Genomic DNA, 27,786 nt, shown 5'->3' with positions numbered 1-27,786 from the left:
GTCCAGGAAGTTAATCCAGATGGCAATGAGCTGCATAAAGCAACTTCAACTTTTCTTAGAAACTTCCCACTTGGTTCATACACTAGTCCAAAGGGTGGTGATCTCACACAATGCCTTTATGCCTGCCCCCTGTGATTGGTATTTGTTCAGGCTGAACAATCATTTGTGTTGAAAAAATGACATATATCAAACCGCTGTTTTTAGTAACTTGTAAGAGAAAGGCCAGGAATTAGGCTCAAAGTAGCTTTGAGACAGCTCAAAGCACCAGCCTCTCATATCCATCCATTTCTTCTAAGAGCACTTCAAATTCCCTTTCCTTCCAGAGGAGCCATTTCTCACTGTCACTTCTGGCAAGCCCAGTCCTCAGAGGTGCTCTGGGCTCTGCTTTCTTAGGGTGGTTATTTCTCTCACAGAAGAATTCCTGGTAGCTTGCCACAGTTTGTCTCAATAAATCTTCACATACCCAATTTTTATAAGCTTTTTTTCATGTCAAGTGTTGAGCAACCTAATATTACATCATTTGTACTGAGTGTTCACTGTCATCAAGAGCAGAGAGCTGCCTACTGGATAAGATTTCCTTTCAGAGGTGAAACAAAGACATTTTTACTAAGCCTGAGTGTTTCAGTCAAACACTGTGAGTCTGACCCCAGCCTTTCACACACATGTAGAACCCGTGTCAGGCAGCCACCAAGCACCGCAGAGCTCCCTCACCTTTCAGAAGTGCTTTGTTCACACTAGCAGAGCAACGCAGGATGATTGCATTCCAGTTCAGCAGCATTGAGAGTCCAGTTGGCGTAGGAATAAGTAGTTACCTGAGGATCAAAGGCAGAGAATCGGAGCTTAGCATCCATACACTGTATTCAAAATGAACGGAACATGTGAGGACAAAACATTGCAGGTCTCTCTTTGTAATCGTTAGGATTGACTCATTCTGAAATGCTATTATTAAACAGATTCAAGGGGAATTACATCTCTGGTAATAACCATAATACTTTCAAGACTAGATTTTCGAGTTATCTGTTTGCATATGTGCCTGCACAAATTGTGCATGCCACATCTCTTGGCATTAGCATAGCGACTATGCACACAAAAGTGGCATCTGTGCACACACATGGCCAGCTAGACATCAGCCTGGACTTGGACCGAACACCCAGGTTGGACACACAGATCCCTCAGAGCAGTTGGTTCCTACTTTTATTAAGCTACTGTCAAAACAGTGCCGATAGTAGAGCAACAGAAGCTAAAAGCCAATTCCAAGTGATGTAGACAAACCGGAGCTCACACATCGCTCAAGCAGCGCCAGCAGCTCCTTCGATTTTGCGTCCATCTTTCCTAAACACACTGCATTCAGCAATTCACACCTCAGGTGTGATCCCACCTCAGGTTAAAACATTTCTTCTTTTGTACAACCCTCTTGCCAAGTACCCTTTTATATTTTATTACCAACGCCTATTATTTGTATTAAGTTACTTCCCTTTGTATGACTGGCAACCTCCCAGCTGCCTCTGAAACCAGCAGCGATGAAGTGGGGGAAATAAAAGCAGCAGATGCTCTTCCTTCAGTTCCCACCACCCACACTGCAATGCAGCACTTGGGACTCCTTCTCCAGACCTCTGTCCTCTCTCCATCCCTTGATTTCTGGAGCTAGGGAGGGGGAGAACTGCCACTGATGGCAAGTGGGATGGTGATAAAATGTCTTTTCCCTCTTACCTCTTTTATAATAATCTCTGTCAGAATGTTCCAAAAAAAAACCCCCCACAAAACAACCAAACAAAAAAAGCCAACCACAAACCCAACCACGCAAATTCCCTTGTCCTCAGGCTCTTCACATTTTGCCTTTTGGTACCCATTTAACATAGACTCCCTCAACACCGGCAATTATCATGAATTTTGCCATATCTAACTGGAAATCTCTAAGCAGTCATTTCAATATCGGGCACTGTAAGATACATCATGACAGCACCATCTCTATTCACACTTCTCCAATATGCCCTTGATAAATCATCTAGTATATTTTCAACTCCTTTTCTGGATTGGCATTCAAACCTTCACTTGGTATTTCTGGAGTGTTAACAGCTGTCTCCCTATTCCTGGTGAATACTTAGCGAAGGTTCTTGAAAATAATCTCAGACACCTAGGGATCTGTTCCTAGGGCTGCTCAAGTTTTCCATAGATGCGCTAGTGGGGACCATTAGGAGCACTACTGTTGCAGTCACCCCTTGTGACATTGGTATCTCGGTTTGCTAAACGCTGCTTGAGATTAGAGATACACTTATAAAAGACAATGCAGAGGTGGGGTGGGAGATAAGTTGCAACATAAAAAGAGCAGATGAGGAACTGGGGCACACTTGGCTTTCAACCAAATATGCAGTGCATGCTCCATACAAACATACGAGAGAACAAGGAGGTGGCACATGAAAGCCCTTAAATCTGTCAAAGGAGAAAAGAATAACAGTTCTGGATTATTAACAATGACCCGCCTCACAATTCAGCCAAAAAAAAAAATCCAGTGGCTAAAGATTTAGCTAGTTCTCCGGGGACTTTGGTTCAGTCCCTGACCTGCCAACAAACTCTCAGTGCAGCCTTTAGAAAAATCACTTTGTTTTGATCTACCTCCCTGTCTGTAAAATGGGAACAGTGGCATTTCTCCACTGCGGTGCCAGACGGCAGAATTTTGTGGAGTGGAGGTGTTCGGATGCCACAGAGTCTACTACTGCTCCTCAAAAGTTGAATATTCCCCAGCTTACTGAGTGGTTTTTGATGTGCATGTAACAGAAGGTAGCTAGCAAAATGAAGCAATTAGTTCTGTGACATTTTCCGCTGCCTAACGAGTTTCTCTTCTGCTTGTCACACAAGTATTTCAGAACTGGAGCTTGTGTTACCAGTTCTCAATATTTTACGCTTTTTCAGGCTGCAATTCAACAGCTGTCTCAATATTGCAGTTGGAGCCAACATATTTCGTATAGATTTTCCTCAATATGTTGCCATTTTTTAAAAACCTTTGCCGTGCCTCTTTGCTATTCATGGCTTGACCATGGCTACCTTTTAATTAGAAATCTGGCACTTGAGTATTTCTTCTCCAAATGTGTGAACTGAGGTTGTTTTCATGTCAGTGAGATTAATTTCTCTGAAAGCTCAGGTTTCTGTCCCAGCATTTTCCCCCAACCCTTCCAAGCTGCACATCATGTGCTCGTTAGTCAGTTCTCCACAAAAATACCACAAATCTCATACAAAATACTACTCTTTCCAGCCTTTCTATTTTGCTTTCTAGGCTCAAGAAGGTATTATATTTATCACCCATGTTATTGCAGGGCTTTTTTCGTCCGGCCCCTGTTCCTTACAGTTGATCCACAAAAATTTGTCCCTATAACAACAGCTCTGTGTGCTATCACTGTTAGTCTTATTCTCCACAAAATGCTGTATTGTATTGAGGATAAGCCTCCTTTTTACTCCTCCTAACCCAGTAAAAATCCTCCTGGTGGAGAGCTACAATGTGAAACTCTGGCCCTTCTCTCCTGTCCTTTTTGGCATGCTTAGAGCTGTACTGATTTCCCACTTCAGTTCTCTGTCCTGACTTCACCAACCCTAATGCCAAAGGACGTAAGAGTCATGCTTCATGCAATTAGGAGTCATAACAAGTGCCTGTATTGATTTTCATTTTAAACTGACAGTATCTTTGCCACCTATACATAGATCAATATTCTTTGAAGCTTTGCATTCCTGCTGTTTTGCATATCGCACAAAAAGGAGCCCCTTTCCATGCGGGAAGGATGCTCTTTGGCAGATCTGTCACTGTCCAGAGGTGGAACATGCCTACAGATGATTATATCAGAAAAGCTTAGTTATGTGCTTTGGACCATTTGAACCACAACCTTTTTTTAAAAGTGTGGTATTTAGGAAGAAGGAAAATTTACCTTTGTATTTGATACTAATTTAAAGTACCTTTACAGTATTAGATATATTTCTGGAATCATGTTTTGTGTAAGAACAAGCGTCTAAATTGGTGATCCCTCCCCAGCCCAGTCCACCCTGAAACATTCCTGTGCCACATGCACCCCCTGGTCAGCTTGCAGAGGGCACTGGCCATCCCTGCAGGGTGATGTCCTGGCTGGAGCTCTTGGACACCTAAATGCATGTAGCTTAAGCTGCCTTTGGAGGTGTCACCGCTCTTCACCAGCCAGTTTTTAAAACAGTTGCCATTTGGCAAGTCGGATCCCATCTGGGCCCCGACAGGCCCTATGCAGTCATGACCCAGCGAGTTACAGCCGTTTTGTGAGCCAGGCAGAAGCCACAAGCCTGTGTGAGCCCCATTACAGGCTCTCGCAGGGCTCATTAGCTCAGGCTGGGGAGCTGGGGCAGCACGAGCAGCCAGCAGTGAGCTGGGACCGTGGGCCTTGTGTGCCACAGCTGCCTGGACCACAGAGCGCTGCCCGAGAATGCCGAGTAATGAAACCAAAGTCTGGAAAGAGCTTTGCAATACACACATTATTGTCAAGAAACCTGCCTGGGTGAGGACATCAGACACGGACATCAAGAGGTCACCCACATCTCCTAATGTACAGAAACAGCACTGGTTACTCTTAGGCAACAGGACACGCTCTCACCTAACTATTTTTCCTGCCTGCTGTCACTACTATAAAATATTGTTTTCTAGTCTAAACTCTATCTTTTTCCCCCTCCACTTCGTCTGGTTTTGTTCCAGTTCTCTCTATTGTTCTCCTTATGCATGCCGTAATAATAATCCTGGTATAACCTCCCTTAGCCTCTGCTAATGGAAGTCGCCGTATGAACTTTACCAAGGGTCAGCACCTTTATTTCTGTTTCATAATAGCTAAACTGAGCCATGAGGAGGTGAAGGGATTTGCTGGAGGCCATCAAGCAGACCCTTGACAGCTGTGGGACAAGAAGCCAAGTCCAATGAGACCTTGATCATTGCCCTACCCACTTAGAAACTGTTCTTCCTTCCCCACTTGCAAACAATGCACCTATTGTGGGAATGGGAAATGACCCCTGTTCTTTTGGGATGGAGAAACCTTTCACAGCTGTTGTCAAAACCTGGCAATTCTATGGCCACGACGATGCCTGGGCTGGAGCAATAGCTGAGTATATTACCATCAAACACGAATGCCTGCTTGCTGAATGTCACACACACACAGCAGGAGACCCTGCACACTGGCTTTCATCAGACACGGGCAGATCACAGATGGGGCCAGCAAGCTGCACATGGGCTTGGGGCTGACAGAGACCACCACACTTCCCTCCCAGCCACAGAGTGCATCACCTGGACCTTGATGCTCCCCGCTGGAAGATACATGCTTCACCTGCCGGATGCCTCCTTTTTCCCCTTCGGTTCCTCCTTTTTGTCCATCAGGAGAGTGGACCCACCTCTCCCACAAGCCCTGCCTGGTGAGCCCCTGCTCCTGCCACGCTGGGGCTCTGGGGGCCACCAGCTTAGTCCAGCAGTGAGGTGCTACCCACAAAGCAAGCTCACAGCGAGCCACGCAGCCCACATCTTCCCAGGGCTCAGCCAGGCAGAGCAAAGGGTTAAAAAATCGCAAGTGATTTCTTTGCAAGCCATGGAAGGGACTAAGAAAACGGAAACTAGCCTGAATTTAAACTGAAGGACCCTATTCTTCTGCCAAGCCACTTGGTTCCTTAATCAACTGGGGCCTTGTTTCGCAGGCAGTCGTCAGAGGCTTTAGAAAGTCGTTCAGACAAATCTGTAAGGGGAGAGCCACAAAGGATGTCTTTTCTGTGGCGCTCCCTACCTAGAATATGCAATGCTTGGGGACGGGGCTGCCCTCAGTGGTGCTTCTGTACCGCTGGAGCACAATGCACAATGCTGCTATAGGATACTTTCACTACTGAGCTCCTGCTTATTTAAATACGCATTTAATTAAGGCAAGTCCTGTAGGAAATTGAGCAACAGGCTTCCCCAATGGTACTTCTCCGCCTCCCCAAAATAAAAACCTTTGTTGAGTTTGGGAGTGGGTTTCGGAAGCGCCGCAGTCTGCTCCAAGTCAGACGTCTCTCGCCCTCGTTAGCTCTGCAGTCCTGTTGCTTACTAGGTTTCTAGCTTCTAAGGAAATACTTAATTCTTTTTTTTTTTCTTTTAGCTCAATCTACTAATGCTTCCAATGATTTCTGATAATTACACTTTTATTTCTCATTATTATAGAGTTAGGAGGAAAAAATACCCCACGTAATACCAGAAATCTGATTATTCTGGGAAACTTTGAAGTCCCCTTCTCCAGTGGTATTCTTTTATGTTCCTATTAAATAAATAATGATTTTACATCTAAGGTTTATCTTACAATGAAAAATACACCATTATCCTCAGTGTAAAAAAAAATAAAATCTTTTCATTGTTAGCCACCATAAACATCAGCTGAAGCTGTGATTCAGGAGTGCTTGAAGCTGACCTGCCCAGATATGGGGCAACGTAGTTTTTTCGCATTAACTACTTGTGAAGTCGAAACTGGCACTGCAGACAGAGGTACTGCAACAGGGGGAGGAAAGGAAGAGGTTAGATCAAAATAGAAAAGGCATGCAGGCAAAAAGAAACTAGCAGACGCTCTAAAGACAGAAACGCATCAGATTAGAAACAGAATATGAGTCTTCTCATAAGATTTTTCAAGCACGGCCTCGGGCACTTTGTGTGACAGTGGGAAATAGGATGACATTTCTGGAACTGTGCTGAATTAAAAATAATAATAAAAAAGATCAGAATTTACTGTAGCAGGAACTCATTAAATACTTCAGCGACAGTGTATGCAGTAGGTTGCTGTGCAAAGCAGGCCACCTAAATTAATTTATTTTTATGTATTTACTTGATGTGATAATGGCTTGGACTGTAAAGTTTGCAGGGGCTGGATTTCAGAACTGCATGGTGCCTCTGCAGCCCTTTCTTCAGGTCTGCCCGGGCTGGTGCTTCGTGCCGTTCATTTGTCCCCCTCACCGTCCCCCTGCGAGGCAGGAAACTGCCTCATTTGCCGCTGAGTGGGTATTTTCTGCCTGGGACGGGGCTGTGCCGCCACGGGCAGGGGCAGGGGCAGGCTGACCAGGCTGCGCATCCCTGAGCTGTGACAGAGAAGCTGCTGTAGAGACCACAGGTTTAAATGAGAAGGTGTGGGTTTTTTGGGCAGTGAATGAGCCCCCAAATCTCTCTTCACCATTTGACTTTCACCCACAGTATCCTGGCATGGGGAAGCCCCCCTTCTGCTGCGCACAAGCCTCGCAAATCCACCATGCACGCTGGTTTGGGTGCCTGGTGCTGGGCTGGTAGGCATGACACTTCTGGAAATGCAAGGGGCTCCCGGTCCATCTGCCCGAGGTGAGCACCCACCCAGGCAGAGCCTTTACTTGTGCGTGCCAGAAAACACCGCCAGCAGCACCCACTCCGCGAGCCACACGAGGAGGAGGAGGACGGGTGGGATTCACAGCAATACCGCAGGCGAGAGTGTAGAGAAGCAGCACGCCAACACCGAGCACAGAGAGAACAGAAGGAGTGGGACAGGGAAGCAGAAGCTGGAAGGAGAGCTCCCGTATTTTTTCTGCCTTTATCCCCACTTTTATGTTCTGATTTTGCTGAGTTGTTGGGGGTGTTTTGTTTTGTGGTTTTTGGGGTTTTTTTTTGCATTACGGGTAAGACCTAGAAGCCTTCTCCATCCTTCCCACAGCTGCCAAATATTCTTCACACAGCAGGAATGGTATCCCTTCCACTTCTCTCCTTATCCCTTACTTTCAGTTCCCACCTGCGCTTCCCAAAAGCGCCCTCTGAGCCACTGCTCCTCTCAGCAGTCCTGTAACACCTATTGTTAGCGCTTTGCAACTGCGCTCATCTGACAAGAGTGGAAGAAGAAATCACCACAGGCTTCTCAGGGCAGAGATGCAATCTTGTGCTCAGATGGCCGGAGGCTGGGAACTTACCTTGGCAGCATGCTGCTCTTCCACTTGTTTCCTGAAACAAACGTGCGTCTGCAGAAACCGGAGGTGATGATCCTGGGAAGTGTTTACATCTGGAATGGAAAAGCTGTGTTTAAAATCCAAGCGTAAGAAGGGCGGCGGTGTAAGGGTGTTTATTGTGGAGGGCAGAGGAGAGGGGGGAGGATGCCGTGGTAGTGTTCCCTTGTAGCGCTGCGCAGGCCCTGTGCAGCCACCAGCCCTGCTCAGACCCTGCCACATCCCCGTCCCGAAACAGGAGCAACCAGCAGCTGTGACCAGTAGTAAAGCGAATGGGAGAGAGGGCATTTATCTAGAAACCAGAGCTCCTTCCTGGCCTCCAGATTGCTGACCTGTATAACAGATCAGCAAGCCCCAGCAAACCACCTTTGGCTGGCTGATTTCTTCCAAGAGATGTTTCCAAAAGAAGGCTCCTCTGCCTGCAGCCCTGCTCACTGGAGACTGGTGCGAGGCTCCGGACTTTGTATCGTTCCTACATGAGGCAGCTAAGAGGAGTTTCCAATGGTTTTCTGGTTTTCAGTCTCCTGAGTTGTTGAAACCAATTCAGCCTCAAGCATTATTCAAATTGGTTTCCCTGTAGTCCAGTTTCCTTTTACTCGATCCAGTCTAACTAAAGGCTATCAAACAGAGTGGTATTTCTCCCTCTGTCCTACCAGATGGGGCCTCCTAGGTCACGTTGTCATATGCATAGTTATGGCCTGACACATAGCGAACCTAGGACGCACAGAACATTGGCTGCTTTGTGCTGGACGAACAACGTGATCCAAGTCAGCCTGTGGCTCGAGGATACCCACAGGCAACGGAAGCGAGAGGGCAGGAACGCGCATGCGGGATCTGGAGAGGCCACCTCTGTTGGAATCAGCTTGCATTTAAATTGGATTAAGCATTCTGTGAAACTACACCCTTAGTTATACTGGATTTAGCTTCCAGGCCACCCTTAGTCATCACAGGTCGCAGCGTCCCTCCCAGAGGCCACTCCACAAACTCTGTACCGCAGCACGCCATCATCTCCAGCACTTCTGCTCGGCTGGATGGAAGGGTTTCTGCATGTCAGCCCCACTAGCTCCCAACCAGCCGGGGGAGCCCAGAGCTGCACTCACTGTGAAAGACCCTTCCAGCTCTCCCTTCGTGTCCTCAGGGATGCCGTAGTCAAGGAAAGCCTCAGGCTTGGGGTCTGTCCGTGTTACAGCAGAGCAGCTGTGCCTGGCCATGGGGAGGAGTAACCAGACTGGATGACACACTGCTGCTGCCCAACGGTCAGCAGCCAGCACAGTTTCAGACAAACGTGTTTAGCATCTCATCAGCAAGCTGTGATTAAATCCTGGGCAGCACAAAAAAACACAGGCAGGTAAATTAACAGAGAACAAAAATTAGCCTCAGTCTATGCGGCTTGACAAACTGTAGTTGGTTTCATGTCCTCAAGCGAGTTCAAGCATGACAGCAGTTCCTAATACAACACAAGACTTCAGAAAAAGCCTTAAAACCAGCACCGTGGGGATGGCAACTTCTGCTGCCTGAGAGGATGAGCTAATCAAATTACACAAGAGGAAGGGGGTGGCAGTTCACAGCTTTCACCTTTTGTGAACTCCTGCAATTTTCCCAGGGAGGGTGTTGTTTCCTTCGAGAAACCTCACCTCCTGTAGACTCCCATAGCAAAAGTGCGTACAGGAACTTTTAGGAAGTAACCATGGACCACATGTTTGGTTCTCAGCCCAAAGTCATCTGAATGGCCTTGCTTCTTTTTCTTTACATCTGTGGCAAGGCACAGGGCATGGTACCATTGTCCCCGTTCACTGAAACTCGTGAGAGTGCCCATAGCTTTATCCAGCTGCTGCTTAGGCTGGAGTTCCATCACTGCTTAAGCGAACCTAAAGTCAGGGTCAGTCTGGTCCTCTCCTTTCCCTTGCACCGGCCTTGCATCGACGGTGGCATTTATCTGACCTCTGGAGCTGAGTGGAGCTCCAGACTCCAATCTAGCAGAAAACTAACTCTGCAAGAAAAAGGAATATTTTTTTGCTAGTTTAAACTACCATAGAACTATAATGGATCTGAACCCTCCACAAAACAATTTAAAAAGGCAAGGTACTGTAAGTTTAGGCTCCCTTTTGCATTCATCATTCTGCAAGATGTCAGATATGTTTCAGAATCACAGACAATTAAATTTTGGAAAACACGAGTAAAGATCTTCTTCACCGGACAGTCCGTCATTCCTGACTCTTAGTGTGTGTGTGGGGGAAGCATCTCTGTTTCTAGCAATTTCTTCTTTAAAGCATTTCCAGAAAACAAAAAGCTTGCGAGATTATGAAAAAAATAATAAAAAAAAGAAAAATGAAAAAAGAAATAAGGAAAAAGATAATTTTAGTTGAAGAAGCAAAAATCTTGAATAATTTCTTATACTCTTTTACTGGAATCCAATAAACACATTACCAAATTACACTATATATTTTACTAGACTAAGTTATCTTTGTGTGCATTAGAGGCACAGCGTGAAGAAAAACAATAAAAATATTAAGCTCCTTCATATAACTCAGTAGAGTTATAAAATATCTAATTGAGTGAACTACATTTGACATGAACAAATGGCGACATTTCCATGTAATGTTGTCTTTTTGGCTTCCTGACAAAGAAAAGCTTAAGGATGATTTTTGTTTCCTAAGGGCAAGTTCTTCTATTTTTGTAAACTCAGCAATCAATACGAAAGTATGAGCATAAGCACTTTTAATTTATGAACTGTATACTTTGAGCAAGTTTAATAGTTTAATCTTATGCACGTTGCTGTAAGAGTGTTTATTTTTGTTGTACTGCATAAGGCTGCTTAATGGAAAATATTGCATAAAAGCATAAAAACAGCCATATATGTAGAAAACCAGAAAAGGAATAATTAAGACACAGCAAAATTAATACTGTGGAGATTTCTTGTAAGCAGAAGAGTACCATTTACTTGAGAGAAAGCAAAGCCCCAAAGAGGGAGCCTGCTCTCATGTCACCCCTAGGCAGAAGACCATCAGAAGACGTGAAGATCTTTGTGGCTCCTGCTCAGACGAACAGGCTTCTTCCTCCCTGGCAAGCACTTGGCACTCATTTTGCCTTAAAGAGCAGAGCTCAGCCCTCATTCAGTATTTGGCAGAGGTACAGTTTTGTACCTAATTCCCAACTGTGACAATGTGGCTTGTCCAGCATGTCCCCTCCAAAGCACCACTCCAGCGCCTGTGTTTGAACTCGCTAGTGGATCTGCCAATTTACATGAAGCTGGGAGTCAGCCAGGAGGGGTTACATGTTTTGGTTTAAGCTGACCTAGAAAGGATTTACCAACAACAACACTTGCCTATAAAAAATATCACTCCTACTCATCTCGGAGAATAAGGAGTGGACTTTTATGAGACTACCTGCGGAGTGAATCACTGCTGTCCATTATTCACAGCTGAAATATAACGTGACCTGCTGTTAGCGTTAGGGAGAGGATGGCTTTTCCCACCAAGCCCAGGTTCAGATCTGACAAGGATTTTCACAATGCGCATTTCTCATGTAAAAAGCCAGCTCTTTCACTTTGTAATACTGATGCTAGTCACAGATGGGCTGCTGGTTGCCATGTAGATGATAATGTTCCAGGGAGTTTCAGTTAATATTAAATGGAAAGTGGTCCAATTTGCATGTCTCTCTAGAAATGGCACGAGAACCATCTTGAGAATCAATATTGATAATATACTCTGAATGCGAAGCGAAAAATAAACACACGGAGCAACGAGGAGCACATGTCTCACGGTGACTCCAATCGCTGGTAGAAGACTGCAGCATCACAAAAGAGGAAAAGTAGGGAATTTTTAACAAAGTAAAAATTAAATTTGGCCTAGATAACTTTTCCAAAAATAACATTGGAGCAAGTTCTTCAAAACTATATTCTTAATTAAGACCATGAATTAATTATCAGATTGTAGAACGTCTATATACATCCACAAAGTTTGCTCATCAAATCCCCATACCAGCGTAGGTGAGTACCACGTGCAAGAGGAATGCATGTGAAGAGCAGGCAGACCCAGGCCAGCCGAGCTGTTGGTCGTGTCCTAGGAGTGTCCAGGGGCTGGGAAGAGACCTCTCACCACCCTTTGGCAAGGGAACACAGTACCAAGGCGAGCCCACACTTGCATTATTGGATGTAGGGCTTTTTGTTCTGGAATTTGGCCTATAGAAATGTAACGAGACAAAACAGCAGGCGAGGAGGTTTGCTTCATAATTCTAACTCTAAACCCACATCACACACAATGAAGTGATATTCGCTCGCCCAGCTGCTTCAAGCCAGGATGAAGTGCTCGTGACCATGTGTGGGATCACATGGCTCACACGGTTCTTACTTTTCTCAAAGGCGTCTAACTTCTCAACCTGGTTATGCACTCAGTAATCCATGGAAAATCGTATCATCTGAAGAATAATTTCTACACCAGCCAAACCAACCTCTCTGGTAGCCTGCTGTGTTCTCCAAGTGCCAGCTTTCTTACTTCTGTTTATGGAGCAAATAGAAGATCATCAGGAGAGGCTATCCACAGTATTTTTCTTAGCTCATTTTATATTAGCAGTAGCCTGACTGCTGCTAAGCGTTCAGTTAAAGTAGATTTAATCAACTCATCAAAACAGAGTATTATTCTAACCAAGGCATGGCCTTGAAGACCAGGCAAGCGTGGAGTCCTACACACCCTCTGTAGGCTAGTCTCACCACGCAAGCAGGATTCTCATTTATTTAATTAAACACGAGAGTGTGTGTGTATGCACAAGAAAATAAAGTTTTACTACATTCTAAAAGAAATTTAAAGCAAGCAAAACCCACAGCAGACAGAACTAGGAAAATCATCCCATGGCTGGTTTGGAATTTGAACCAAGGGAAGGACATTTTCCCCTTCATCACTCAGTGATTGCACTCGGTGTGCATCCCAGTGGAGCTGTGGGACACGCTGTGTCCTAAACATCGGTGAAGGACAACGTTGGGAGTCTGGAAACAGGTGAAAGACAAAACACGTTCAAAAATACTGAATAACGGGTGATGCTGGGACAAATCCCGATTCAGGGCTAGCGGTAAGTCATAGCGATGCCACTGACCTAGATGCAGGTTTTCTCCTTTGGGGCAGGCTGGAGTCAGCCAGCCTACTCATTTCCCGACGAGCAGGGCAGCATCTTCATTACCTGCACATAAGCAGAGGAGAGGGACGTCAGAAACTAACCTGGAATGTAGAAACAATTTGTGCATCACTTAGTAGAATGAAGGAAAACAGTACATGAGTAATTGGAGTCCTCAAGGAAGGGAAAACGGAGAACAACACTGGCAAAGCTTAAGTAAAACACAAATGAGAGTGCTTGTGTGTGCCCTCATCCGCAGTCTCAGCTCTCCAGCCTGCTTACGCAGGCTTGCCCCCAGCACAGCAGGCAACTTTTGTGCAGCGAGAGGAGAAAAATCATACGCTCAGCTCAATATCTCATGATTTAATACCCTGAGAAATCCACTTAATTTTTAATATATTTTTTTTATAGTTTGCTATTTCAGCTGCACCCAGATCATTTTTTCAAAATGATCATCACAGGTTTACCTTTTCTAATAACAGTGCAGTGATTATGGATAGGAATTATCACAGTATAGTCGTTGCCACGGAAATAAACTGCAATGTTATAAGCACAAAAATGAAGAGCCTGCTGCAAAGGAAGATGCGTCAGCCACAGCTTTGAGGGAGTGCTTTTTTGGTAATAAATGATGGACCAATTCCTCCAAACCTCCTGAACTGCAGGAGGTAATACAGCAGCCCTGTTTTGCATGTCTGTAGAACTGTGCATAATGTCTCAAATCACTTTAGAAACAGAGAGTGCCTCATACTGGATGACTTGAGGTTAAATGGTAGTTTTGTCATATCAGGAGCTCAAGTGGGACCTTCTGAAGAGTCTTTGCATTACAGCCTGTTCCTCTGATGCTGAACCCCAGGAGTGCACATTTGCCAAAAAAATAAATAACGAATATATCTCTTTTGTAGCAATAATATGCATGCACAAGCAGGACTAAGATAAAGATACCTTATAGCAGACCCATCCTGGCAGGAGGATTTCTCCGCTGGCCACATCCTTTGAGCCTGTAGCCATGTGATGCTGCAGAAAGCTGTAAAGGGGACAAAGTCTGATGTGATCTAGGGACTCATTTTAAAGGGAGAGAAGAAAATAAAAAAATAATAATAATAAAAAAAAATCAGTGTGGCTTAGTTCTTCTTGCATGGTCAAGGCAAAAAAAAACCTCGGTCAAAAAAAACCCTCACTTGCAATCAAATAAATACGAATTTTGAGAAAAGCTATCTCTTAATCTCGCTCAGAGGATCCAATAGACCATTAGTAACACCCCAACCCAACTGGCTGGTAGGAGCTCCGGCCTCACGCAAGCCGGCTGCCCCACCAGCGATGCTGCCTGCAGAGGCAGCAGCCACTGGGGAGCACACACCGGGGAGGGACCTCTTTGGTGATCAGGCTGAAGGTATGGGTACTATATGAGTAAGGAAAACCATATTAACTGCAGAGAAGCCCTGACACCCATACACACTGGTTTGCATCTCCCGAAGTCCAGCTCTAAGGCAGCGGGGGCGTAAGGAGCTGTGGGAGCAGCTGCTGCCCTGCACTGTGTATTCACAGCGAGAAATAGGTGCCTGGCCTTTCCAAAGAGCAGAGGGGACATGGGGGCAGTGGAGCAAGAGAGGACACAAGCCTACCACTCTCACCACAAACGTATTCCTTCAATTTACAGAGAAGAGACAGAAATGAGGTTGCAATAAAGCCTCTCAATTTTTTATTTTCTAGTCTGCTTTTCCAGCCCCTCCAGAAGCCTCAGAGGTTTGGGCTCGCCGTGGCTCCCAGGTTACTTGATCCAAACCCACCCTGGCCAGTGGGGATCCTGCCTTACGCTTGGGCAAGGCTGCAAGTCGCCAGCCCCTGGCAGCTGCCCGTGCCCTACCTGCGCGGGCGCCGGGCGGCCGGCCAGCCCCCTCTGCGGAAAACAGCCTCCTGGAAGGCACAGGGGCAGGCGCGGTGGGGACAGAGCCAGGGGGGTGGGTGAACCCACCCTCCCGCCACGTCGGTGGTGGCCGGGCATCAGGAGAGGAACATCTAGAGGCGGCGGCAGCCGGCTGCGGGCATTGGCAGAGCCCACCCTCCGTCTGCACTGAGGGTACACGCAAACAAACTTTGCTTTCGTAGTCTCGGGGCCGACTCATGTCACAAACACTCAATTAGCTTCTAAAAAGTTAAATAAACAAACAGAGCAGGAGATTATAAGTGATTAACTGAAGGGCAGGAAACATGAGAAGCTGGTTTGCTAGAAAGAAAAGCTCTTGTGCTGAGATCTCCGGTAATTAGCAGCAACAAGACTTAGAGAAATTTATGAGGGAAAAAAAAATATCTAACCCTTCCTGTTTAAATGTTCTCTTTTCACATGTTTTGCTTGGAAGACTAGCTTAAAATACAAACACAGACTGGGTCTCAAATACAGAATAGATTCATGCTCTGCAAAAGTCATATACTCAGATTGCAAATCAAGTGAACATTTTTTGGTTTTGGTTTTTGTTGGTTTTTTTTTTTTTTTTTTTAATCTCCCCTAAACTTGTGTGTTTGGCTATCAGATTGACAGCTCAATACTTTCCCTCAAGCACCTGGAAGGCGAGTTGGTTAATGCTGGTCAATGCTTCGGGTCCTTCTTGGAACAGAATAGCAGACCGAAGCCGCTAGGCCATAAAAGGAAGGCTTCCTTCCTTGTTACTGAAAGGTGTGATTTGGTAATAATTTAGCAATTTCAGTTCAGCAATGCCTTACATGACCTGTTTATCAGTCTGCAGCGGAGCTGCTGCTGATGGTGCAGAAGCCTACCTGGTTTCGTTACAGCCGTTCAGAAGCGTTCTCCACCTGGCTGCCAGAGCTGCACAGAGTCTCCCTGATTCCTGTAATGAGATCCCCAGGCAGAGCTGAAACCCTGACCTAGATTTCAATGGCTCTCCAAGCTGTGTTTATGCATCTTCAGCGTGGCTGTGTTTACTCTTTTAAATTGCAGATAAACTGCAAATTAAAGAGAACCCTGGGTCTTTTCTTACAGCTTAAGTGCATTCATCTCTGCCTCACTGTCCTGGCTTTGTCTGTCTTTGGCTTTGTTGGATATTTCAGAAGAAAACTTGAATCAAAGTTAAGACTTGAAATTGATAGCAAGCCTTAGCGTATGCCTGGAAAAACATCCCTAGCAGACCAGCAGTGATTTCACTGGGAAGGAGGACATCAGGTCTGATCCTGACTGAATACATAGAGCTCATTAGTGTCGCGTTATTATTCTGCGTTATGTGGTGGGAAGGTCCCAGGTGCAATTATAGTCAGGACGCAGGTCTCTGCGTGTGGTTAAGGACGGTGCTTATGCTCCGATACAAAGGTGAAGGAGAGGAATATTGTTCCATTTCCCTCATAGCAAATTGCAAAAAAACCAAGGTAAGTGTTCACGTTGATACAAAGTAGAGAACCAGAGGTGGCTCTCGGGAGCTATTTGGCCTGGTCAAGTTAGGTCCCAACACCCCAGTGGGACTCCCTGCATGGGAGAGGGGCTGGATACCCCAGCAATGCTGCTGGTGGGACTTCCAGAAGTCCTCAGCGGTGGTCATACTCTTCCCTAGCTGAGATCAGTGGCAGCAGGATTAGGCCACTGCAGAGGGTTTCTGAAAAACCCTCAAACACAGAGCAGCCCTCCTTCCCCTTCCAAAAACAATCACGGATTTGGGGAAGAAAAAACCCAAAGCTTGACCACCTTCCATGACAGCACGTGATTGCTGTTTCTCTGCATGCACAATCTTGCCACAGAAGCTGGTGAGGTTATTAACACCCATTGACGTTCTGTGGGAAAATAGCAGAGCAGGGTCTTCCCAAATTTCCTTTGCTAGCTCAACTCCGTTGGAAAGCATGGAGCCCTTTTACCAGGCTACGGCTGTAGATGCAGGAGGTGGCATTTGGCTCCTCAAGCAGTGGTTTTGTATTTGCTTAAAAACCTGCCCATGGACACGCTGGCGGTCCCTGGCTGGGGCCACTCCGGAGCAGGGCGGGCGCGGGAGGCCGGCACGTGCTGTGTGGAGCCTTGTTCGTATTAAAAAGCAAATGAATGGGTGACAATTAAAGCATTGCATATTTTTGCCTAAAAATAGCTCTCCCACGATCTCACCGCATTTATTTCCGCACAGCACCAAACTGCCATTGATTTACACTTACCGGAAAAGAGAAGGAATTACAGTGTTTCACTTCTTTACATAAATATTTTCTATTTTAGTGCCTAACATTGTGGACTTCCTTTGCAGCCCGGCCTGGAGGCCCCAGCGGAGGCTGACAGTGCTTGCAATGATAAAAATACATTTTCACACCCATTTTTAGAAATACCTGTCAGCGTTTGGATATCCACAGAGCTGTGAATGTCCAGCTGCCCCTGGAGGAGCCGTCACCCAACAGGAGCTCCCCAGCAGCCAGCCCTGCGGTGACGCAGGTCGGAGGCCAGGTCTCCACTGCCGGCGTAGGTGGGAGTCGGGGAAAAGTTCTGTCTTTCTCAGTTTGTACTGCAGTTAGTCTTGCTGAGAAAAAAACCCAAACAACAGGGCCGAGGGGTGGGAAAGAGTGGCAGAATCAGGGCTTTCTGCACTCGGAGTCAGGCAAGGCTTGAAGAGCTTTTAAGCCTGAGAAAGGAACACAGCTCATCTTTGAACACATGGGAAGCTGGAGATAAAGTCTGAACAGTCTTCTTCAAATCAAAAACCTTTCTTTTCACCTCTGCTTTTGCTTTGTGACAGGTACCACAGCCCTTCCCCCTCGCCTGCTCTTTGTGCACACCAACGGAGACCCCACGGAGCTGAATTCTGCCCCGTCCTGATCCCAGTGCTTTACAGAGCCATGCCTGTGCCCGGGGACTAATACCAGAATAAAGCCCTGCTCTGTGCGATGGGAAGTGAGAGGAACAACGTTCAGGTGAGCAGGAGTCCTGCTCCCATCCCCGAGCAGCCCCGTGCTGGGGATCTGCCACTGACATGGCCGCTCAGCAGGTCGGACTCCAATCTCACCTGGCCAAAAGCTACCCTGCCACAAAACGCTTCGCAGTGACACCGGCAGGGACAGGGAGCAAGGGGAGCCAGCCCACCCCCTCCCATCACAACATGCAACTCTGCCAGACTAAGCAAATCCCTACAGCACTCCCCGCTGCGTGACGTGCTGCTGTGAAGCCACCTCCCCGTGGGCACGGTACCCCAGAGCCAAGACCATGTCTCTCACTCTGGCTGACGGCTGGCTAAAAGACGAGTAGCAAAGCTTTGTCCAGGAAGGGACGTTAGCTTTTCTTTTCTTCAACTGTTTGCTGAGAAAAGTTTGGAAACTGGTCCCCATAATGAGGTGGGTATCACATTTCTGTTGCTCTGCAGAGGCGTGGAACGACAGCACTGCCTGGCACAGCACCGCCTGCTGCAGCGCTTCCAGCAGGTGACTGGGGATGTTTCTACTCTGACCATTTTCCCCACAGATACATTCATGAAACTGCCTCTACTCAAAGCCCATTGCTGCCCCACTCGTGCAGCCTGAACACTGCCCTGCTCCTTTCAGCTGGGGCTTTTGATAACCCTTTTGCAGGATGAAGTCCCCGTTTCTCAAGCACTTGCGTCAGTAGCCTCTTCTGTTCATTGTTAGTCTCCAAAACATGACTGTAAAATGATACGGTTGGTTGAATGAGAAAATCTAGTTTTTTCCAGCCACCCTGATGGCACTATCATGCTCTGTTGTGATGGCCATGACCATATACGTTACAGCACCAATTAAGTCTCCCCATTTGGGCTTATCTCCACTGGTGTGACTTGCCGGTGAGGCCGTTTGGTGCATCACCCACCCCGTCTCGCTCTCTCAGCTCCAGTCTGTTCCTCTGCTCCTCCATATGGCACAAACCAGGGCTGCGATGCTGTTTAGAAAGCTTTAAAATTTATCTTGTTCGATTTACGCCTTCAAAGGTCTCTGAAAAAAAAAACTTAAATCTGTATTTTGGGAAAAAGAAAAGGACGTTTTTGGAACAGCTCCTGTTTAAGCACATGCGACAAAAGGCAAGGGAACAGAGGGCCAGACTGACCAGGGAGGTGTGGGAACCCATTTTCCCTCCTTTGGCGAGTGGCTGGTCCCTACCCGGTGACTGCGGGCATGGTCCAAGCGAAGCACCAGGCTGTCACAGGGGGTCTGGGCAGCTGTGGCGTTTCCTTGTAGTGAGAGGAGGTAAAGAGATGAGGTGCAGTGCCGGGGGATGCCCGAGCCGCAGGATGAGCCCCGGCTGTGCCTGCAGCGAGGGGAGAGGCTGGAGGCGTCCCCTGACTGCTCGAGGCTGCCGTGGCTCCCTGGGGGATGCGTGTGCATTATGGGCTTACTTATTGCCTGCATTCTGTGATGTGTCCCTGGGACAGGTAAGTGACCTGTATAAATACGGATTAATACAGTCAAAAAGATTTGGATGCTTAAATCGGCAGCTTTTAGTACAGATGGTTGCTGCAGGACCCCTCTGCCTCAAAAAAGGCAGGAAGGGGGATGCAGGGAAGAAAAGGCCATTCCCTGCCTGTGCGTTCCTGTCAAACACACACAGTGCCTTTTATTTATTTATTTTGGAGCAGCACTGGAGAACCACAAGACCAATAATGGACCATAATGAGCTAAAACTGCTGACCGGGGCTTAGGTGTATTTAATTAAAAGCAAGGTGTGCGCAGGGAGCGGCACGCAGCGCCCTGACAGCCTCCCCACCAAGTGCCTTCTCGCACCCCACTGTCTCTTCCAGGGGAAGAGCCCCATGCCAGGAGCCTTCCCCCGGCCAGGAGCCACTGCCAGTGGTCAGTGGCCGGTCCCCCGTCCCGGCAGGGCTGCGTGCCCTCGCTGGTCCTGGCAAATTTACCGGAGGGGAACTCAGCCTTCAAATTAGAGATGCCTGGGGAAAATAACATGAATAAACAACAAACTACCAACCAGCAGTACTAGCAGATGCCCTAAAGGTGATACGGGTTCTTTTATGTTCTTCTAAATTAGATTCACAGAAATTCATTTGGTGGTGCCAATACTGCAGGCCCAGGAGCACTAAATCATCCTTTATGGGCGCATAAATACATGTTTCATTCTCTGTCACATTTAGTATCGGCAATGATTTCACACACAGCTGTAGATCAGCTCCCTTTTGATCACAATCTGTCACCCTTTTCTAGCCATTCAAATTTATAGCAACATTAATAGTTCAAAAATAATAGTGTTTACTGTGTACTAGATGTCAATAAATTAGGAGGAAGCAACAGTTCCCAACAAAGACTCCAGAAAGCAACAAAGCTGGACTGAATGTAAGCTTTTTCACCCCGATTAACACATCCTTGTCTATTGGCAGAAAGTTTCCACTGCAGCTGTAAGAAAATAATTCCATGGATTATGTCACATCGATTCAAAGTGAAATTCAAAGCCAAAGAGAAAGCAGAAAGGCATTCCCTATGTTCTTACAGAAAATATCACTGCTTCAATTAGGTGCTACAGATGCTTGGAGTAAACATATTTTCCACTGGTTTTCTTAGAACCATACCCACTTAATTCTCCAATATTCTTCTGCATGTTCATTTTTCATCCCAGTTTAATACCACGCCTCTGGGTGTTAGTGGTTAAGGGGATACTGCCAAGCAACGCAAGCCAAGAAAAGCTGGGATAAGAAGGGAAAATACGGCCTTTATATAGTAAATAAACTTTTCAGCCTTAATGTTATGGCTGCTGTCAGCATAACTCAGAGGGGGAAAAAAAATAACCCAGGGCTAGTTGTACCTTCCGTTTCTTGGACCATGTGAATGTCCAGTTTTCCAGTTTTCAGTCTGCTCCCAATCCAATGGAAATAAGGCACACAACTGAGCATGCAAGCCTCTAAGAAATCTCATCTTTGTGTGGAATCCCTGGGATTCAGAATGAAAACAAAACTAGATAAGACTTTTCAATATTTCACTAAGTACCAACTTTTTTTTTCCAGTAAAACTTGAGTTCTAGGGAATCTAAATATCCTGTTAATATCATGCACATAGCAATAAGGTCAGAATTGAGACCTCAAGCATCTGTAAGTAGCGCATGCGAAGTGCCCATAAATACATGTAACACCTGCATGGATCTCTTCAAAACAACAATAAAAGTTAGCAGCCTTGTTGCCAGAATAAACGAGGAGCATCCCAAACATGAACGCTCTGGAAGATAAAAACCTCCTCACCTACAAAAGTCCTTCCCAGGAGCGCTGATGGTCGGGGTAGCCCAGAGGTGGGAATGCCAATGGAGATCCACCATCCTCGCTGGCTGCAGCTTCCCCTTCCCATGGCACCTGCGATGGGAAGCTGTAACCGCAGCTCCCCCGCTCACTGCTAGAGAGGATCCGACTTCTTAGTCCTCGCAGCGCTCATCATGGTCCTACTCATGGAGCCGAGTCCCCCTGCACGTGCCATGCTGTTCTCTGTGTACACCAACAGAAAATTTTCACCCGGAGTTACTATCGTGTACAGCCTTCCCTTGCAAAAGCATGGGCAGGGGAGAAAGAAGGGAAGAAATCACCGGGTTTATAGGCGTTATAAATGCAGCCTACTTCAGAGCTAAAAAATCCTGGCAGATGGTACCCAACATCTGGGAGAATGTCAATGCTCAGATAAAAAATTTGTTTTCTTTATTTCTCTTTATTGGGACCCTACTTGGTTACAGTGTGTTGTGATAAGATCTATTTCCTATGCTTGTCTCTTAAATTTAAATCTCAAAGCAACGTTTATAAACATTACAACCTATCAGTTATTACCGTGGTGCAGGGCTGAATTCAGATCAGTAACGGTATGCATAAATATGTCACGTAGAAGTGTATCTGCAACACTTTCCCAAACAAACCTCTAAGATTTTATTTTTTTTCAGGCAATGGCTGAGAAGGAATAAGAAATATATTCTATTAGCATACCCCATGAAACAAATGGTTTGACCTTGTAGGAATAAATGTAGCCACAGCTCCATTTAGCACACAACTCCCCCCCCCGCCCCAGATTATAAAGATTTGCTGCCTTGGGGGCAGGAACCATCTTTCTTTATTCCTTTTTGACAGCAGCAGGCACAGCAGGGAGCAGGAGCACTCCCAAGCCCTGTGATAACTCTGCGTGCTCTGCCCAGGGTCCCAGGGCAGCCGCACGGGAAGGCTGCCAGTCCCTGGCCCTCTCCCAGCTGGTCACCAGGGAACTGGGAGTGCTCCAGCGTGGAGCAGACCCGAGGGTGGCGATGGCTCCTGCCTGGAAAGCCGTGCCCAGCCCAGCCTGCCGGGGCTCGCTGGGGTGCAGCAGCACAGCACGCTTCCCACCCGCACCTTGCCCTTTCCTGTAATTAGCTCTGTTTCCCGAGTAGGTGGGGAAATCTGTGTTTCCCTCTTCTGACCACCACCAGCCCCCCCAGGGATGCGGTGCAGATTTTGCTTTTCATCCACCATGCAGGAAATGCACAGGTCCTCTCTATTTAGGGTAGCAGGTCAAGTCTGTTCCCAGCTGAAAGATTGCAGGAGACAACAACAATCCAGAGGAGGAGAGCTTCTTCCCAGCCCCGGCGCTGCACCGAGCGCCCTCCGTGCCAGCTTTCTGGCTGAGGGAAGTGAGCAGCTCTATTTAGCTCGTTAAATTAACAGCTAGGGTAGCAAGGGTTATCTTCAACAGCTGCACACCTGGAAAGCCTAGAAAATATTCCCATCAGAGGCATGGGAGTAAGAGACCTGGAGACGCCTGTCTTTTAAAGGCTGGATCTCTCCTTAACATCTCTCTCTTCTGCTGCCATAAACGCAGGCGAGAGTAGACAGGCGAGGGGAGGATGCTGGTAAACACAACCTGCCACAGAGCCTGCGGATGGCCCAGCAGGTACCAGAAATGTAGATAGAAAGAGAATATTTTCTTCAAACCAAGTAAAATCTAATCATAACAGTTTGTTTCCAGAGCCCAAGCCCCTTCGCAATGCTCTACCAGTTATTGCTCCAACTTCTCACCTCCCTCACCACTACATGCAGCTCCCCAGGTCGCTGTGGAGAGACAGCATCACTCCTGTGCCCAGGCTGCCCATCATGGAGAGGCTTCAAGTTTCTTCCTTTCCCTTCCAGCATGGATCCCGGCGTGCCCTGCAGGCTCTCCCTCCCCTTCCCCAGCCCGGTTCTGCCACCTCTGCCTGCCTCACCCACCCGCACCGGGTAGTCTCCAGCTACAGCTTTGGGATTTGAATGGCAAGGGCTGGTCACACACAGAGAGGCTAACGAATAATGGGGCTGGCATTCATTACAAAGCACTTGGAAATGAAGTTGGTGCACTGTGTATCTAATTTTGGACACCTCAGTTTGAAAAGGTTAATTTACCAAGTTATTTCCTTATTCTACTGCTAATTCACCAATATTAAATAGAGTATTAACGCTTAAACCATAGAAAAAAACCAGCCCCCCAAAGCAAAGACAATGATTCACCTCCCATGGAATGCCAGCAGGTTAGCTGGGGTACGCACTCTGCCAGTAGAGCCCTGGCTCTATTATCAGCATCTCAGTGAAGGACGAGTGCAGAACTACTCAAAGCCAGGCTCTGGCAGCAGCACAGCATCCAACAGCCCTCACCTGCTTGTAACACACCTTCTCGGCATCTTACAGGAACAGGTTTACTGAGACGACATCCTTCTATCAACCAGTGGCATCTTGCATCAGGGGCACCTTTCCCTGTTACAAATTCCTCAAGTCAAGGAAAAAAACAAACTGCGGCAGAGCGTATCTTTTGCAAGTGCTCTATGAAGTAATACTGGGGAAAAAAAAAAAAAAAAAAAAGGACAGACTCATTCTCAGCCCCACCCTTACTTCAGTTCGTCACGAAAAAGTACATTTCTGCCCTTGCGTTATTGGCAGCAGCGTGAGATTTCCTTCCTGTCACCTCGTAACAGAGCGGTTCTCTCCCCACCACGGCATCTGCCCTGCTTACCGTCAGCTCAGAAACTCTGCTGGGGATTCCCAGCACCAGGTCCTGACAACCCCACCAGCCAGGTCTGGTGGAGAAATCCACAGGCACTGGAGTCGTATGTCGGTGCTCTCTCAGGGGTGTTGCTGTTCCGCAGGATGAGGCAAGCTGCAATAAGCTAAATGAGATTTTTTACCTTCCATCCCCAGAATAGGACATTTCTCTCCAGTGAGGTCAGGTGTTCTCCAGAAACTTTCCGTAACCTTTGGCCAACTAAATAGTTGCATGTGGGGAGAACAGAGGAAAGAGCCCAAATTCACTTTTGCAAACAGCATGGCTGATGAGATAAAATGAGAGTGCCTTTAATAGCAAAAACATGTTTTCTTTGGCCTACATGCAACTTAGGGCTTTCCAGGTGCTCAGGCTTAAACTAGTCGTATAGATCTAGAGAGACATTAATTATTTAACAGGCACAAAAGGAGGCCCAAGGAAATGATTCCTCCTTCCTCCTATTCAGTGTGCGGGTATAGCTAACCCTGGCTCTCGGATCACAGCGGGACTTTTCATCAGCTCTGAAAGCCTGAGTTTTATTTTTCCCTTCATTTCCTTCCTGCTAAAGACCTCCTTGGTGCACACAGCCTTGAAGTTTATCCATGCTCTCTTCTCAGGAGCACAGCTTTGGACGAGCCCAGTTTGAAGTCTGCTGCTCAGGCCCCGAAGGTGGACATTCGCCCTCAGAGGTGCAGCTGGAGCCCACCAAAAACTGATGCCAGCAGCTTCACGTTTCGGTTCTGCGGCTGGTCGTCAGAAGGGGTGCGTGGGGTGGAACCACTCATTTCTCAGCGCCGAGTAAACACAGCCTGCCGGGAAGCAGGGAAGATGCCACAGGGACTAACCTACCAATGGCCTCGCCAAGCTGCAGCATCTGTCCCCATCTGCCCGAGCACCCAGACCCCGGCAACCATGGTCTGGATGTCCAAGTCATCTCTCTGTCCCTGCTGATTACAAATACAAGCAATTTATCTCCTGCTTAAATTTACAGTGAATGCTTCCTGTTGGGGCAAACAAACTGCTCCGAGGGATTGTCCTGGGAAATTAACAGCTATAACGATTTCCAGAAGCCGGTGACGGCGCGTGCTGCTCCCCAGGCAGATGACTCAGTGGATTCATCTTGTCATGGTGTTTTGTTCTCAGCCTCAGACACCAGAGCCCCTAAAAGTACCTTTTGCCACGCAGCATCCTGGCTTTACAGCGGCGTGAGATGGACGCTGCCGGGAAGGAGCGGGGGAGGTAATTCTTACTGCCTAGAGGAGTGAGAAGCACTCCCCCTGCAAATACCCAGTCACTTGGTGGTAGCTTCTGCCAGGCTTTTACCATCACCACTGTCAGCCTTGTAGTGGGTGTTTCCCAACTATCACATTTAAAGCTGGCTGCATTTTTTCACAGACTTTGTGCAAGTTGGGACTACTTTAGCTGAGAAGAGAGGAGAAGGGAGGAGAAGGGAGGAGAAGGGAGGAGAAGGGAGGAGAAGGGAGGAGAAGGGAGGAGAAGGGAGGAGAAGAGAGGAGAAGAGAGGAGAAGAGAGGAGAAGAGAGGAGAAGAGAGGAGAGAGAAGAATCCAGATGAGTCTTTTCTTATGCTCGTTTTTTTAGGCTGTGTTGAGCAATGTTTTCTCCACACTTAACTAGGGTGGAAACAATGTCGATTTGAGAAGGAGCCCTTACATCAAGCTAAGACATACTGCAAAAGACAGGCTTTGCGAAAGAAAGGAGCTAAAGTAGGGCAGAATAAAACAGACAAAAGGGGCACATGTTCCTCATCTATCACATCATTTTATAAGATGCTGTAAGTGAAGTCAGTTTTAAGAGCTGGCTGCAACTGGTCTTCCTAAGGAATTTTCCAAGAGAAATCAGTAGGGCTTCAACTTTATGTTAATCCTCCATCCAGAAGCTTAGGTTATTTGCCGTGCAAAAGAGTGTTTGTACTCAGCACTTCATTTCTGTTGAAACCTCCAAGTGGGGTGTCAGTGGGGTGACGCTGGGAGCCTTCTGTTTGCCCGCTGGACCAAGTCGGGTTTTTCTGTTATGACCCAGATGTGTGATTCCTACTATGGCAAAACAACCCAACTGTACGCTGTTTTGCAGCTCCTCCAAGCCATAGGGAACATCTTCTGCAGTTGCTTTGGCATACCGCAGCAGTGCAAAGCCCCCAGTGGATCCTCACAATGCCACACCCAAGAGAATAACAGCCAAGAAGAACTACAGGAAAACAATAAAGAGTCATTTCATACTTTTCGCACTGGGCAGAAAAGCTCAATCTTTACCTACGGCCCAGCAGCAGCCCTGTGACACAGAGAACAAGGTGGGATGCCAGGACTTGATCCCACACCTTTCCAAGCAAGCCAGTGACGTTCTGGTTCCTACACTCTTCCAACCCAAAGTTTAGCGCTTGCTTCTCACTTCCCCCATTCCCCATTGCCCAACCGCGCAGCCCCGCGACGCAGGGGAGGTGCTTTCCACCTCGACCCGGGACTGCAGCCAGCTGGGAGTCCCAGGCAAGGCCGTTTTCATGGGGGCACGCACACAGGTGCTGATTAAATACAGCTTGTTGCTGTACGCTCCGCAAGGTGGAAACACTCTGCACGAGGTGAGGTCAGAGCTATTGCTGTTGTCCTTAGCTGATGTATAGAGCTGCTCTATCTTTCAAATGCATTTATTCACTCTTCATTTAAAATAACAGTGCTTTCTTTAAGCCACAACTGATGACAGAAGAACGATCTGCCCTGGCCATTTCTATTGCAGTCCTTGCAAAATATTTTGGCTCAGCCTTCGACTGTCTCTAGGGCCACTGTGTATCTGTGCTATCAAGCCTGACTTACCAGACCTTAAGGTGGGCTGTGAGTGACACTTCAAGAATTGCTGTTTTCTCCCATTCGAAACTCCGTTTGACTTTATCCTAAACTGGAACGCAAAAGGTCATGTTTTTGCAACTTCCCTTAAAGCGTGGGAGCTCATAGCGTTCTTGGCTCAAATATTTCTTGTGAGGGATCAACCCCATGAACCTGCGCAGATGAAGGGCTGTGAAACTGGGTGCAGAGGCCCCATGCCCCTTCCCGCCCATGTGTGATGAGCTCCTGAGAGAGCATCCACTCCACAGCGAGTTACAGTCACAGGGCAGCGTTAAGCTACTGTGGTTTAGCCAGGATGCTGGCATAGAGCCACTGTTGTAAAAACAGACAAGCATCAACATTTCATCAACGTTTCCTGGAGGAAATGTCTCCTCCTGATTTCCTTGATGGAGGACTGAATTCCCCTGCTCCCCCAAACCAAGTGTTGGTTTTTTCTTCGTTTAGAAAATGAAACACCACCTTTCACTGAAACCGCGTATTTCTCTCGGGAAATAGTGAGGGTAACCTCCCACCCAGTTCAACCTAAGCAATCTTCTGTGCAGCATCTGCCACCAAGAGACACAGGCTTTCCAATCAAGAGGTGTCTTCCCAGCCTGGTACAACTACACCGCATTGCCCTAGTATCGTTAGAGCTTCAACTGAGAAAAAGCATGAGAAACCTGTTATACAAGGCACATGGATATTTCGCTATAGCCAAGGAAGGTCTGTGACCACATTCAGGACATGAAAGGTACAGAAGTTTCTCAGAATTTGTGCTAAAACTTTTTTTTTTTTAAACAAAAATAATACTGAGTTTTGCTGCTTATTCAGTTCAGTCATAAGAGACCAGATGTTTTCAGGCTGCTAGATACAGAGTTCAACAGCAAGTTCAGTTCAGCATCAGCCATTAGTCTGAAATACAGCCGTAAGGACATAAGTGCTATGTACAA

General features: G+C 47.0%; 1 long non-coding RNA gene across 1 annotated transcript; it reads right to left on the bottom strand.

Moving 5' to 3' along the window:
- Nucleotides 1–723: 723 nt before the first annotated feature.
- Nucleotides 724–9,133, bottom strand: LOC134517996 (uncharacterized). The gene is made up of 3 exons (XR_010071805.1): nucleotides 9,063–9,133; nucleotides 7,930–8,018; nucleotides 724–854 (listed from the first exon to the last, which is right to left on the bottom strand). It is a non-coding gene; the product is annotated as an uncharacterized LOC134517996 (long non-coding RNA).
- Nucleotides 9,134–27,786: the final 18,653 nt, after the last annotated feature.

The sequence above is a fragment of the Chroicocephalus ridibundus genome, chromosome 6 (assembly GCF_963924245.1).
Source record: "Chroicocephalus ridibundus chromosome 6, bChrRid1.1, whole genome shotgun sequence".
In the NCBI taxonomy this organism is placed as follows: Eukaryota; Metazoa; Chordata; class Aves; order Charadriiformes; family Laridae; genus Chroicocephalus; species Chroicocephalus ridibundus.
This window is presented reverse-complemented; position numbering and strand designations above follow the sequence as displayed.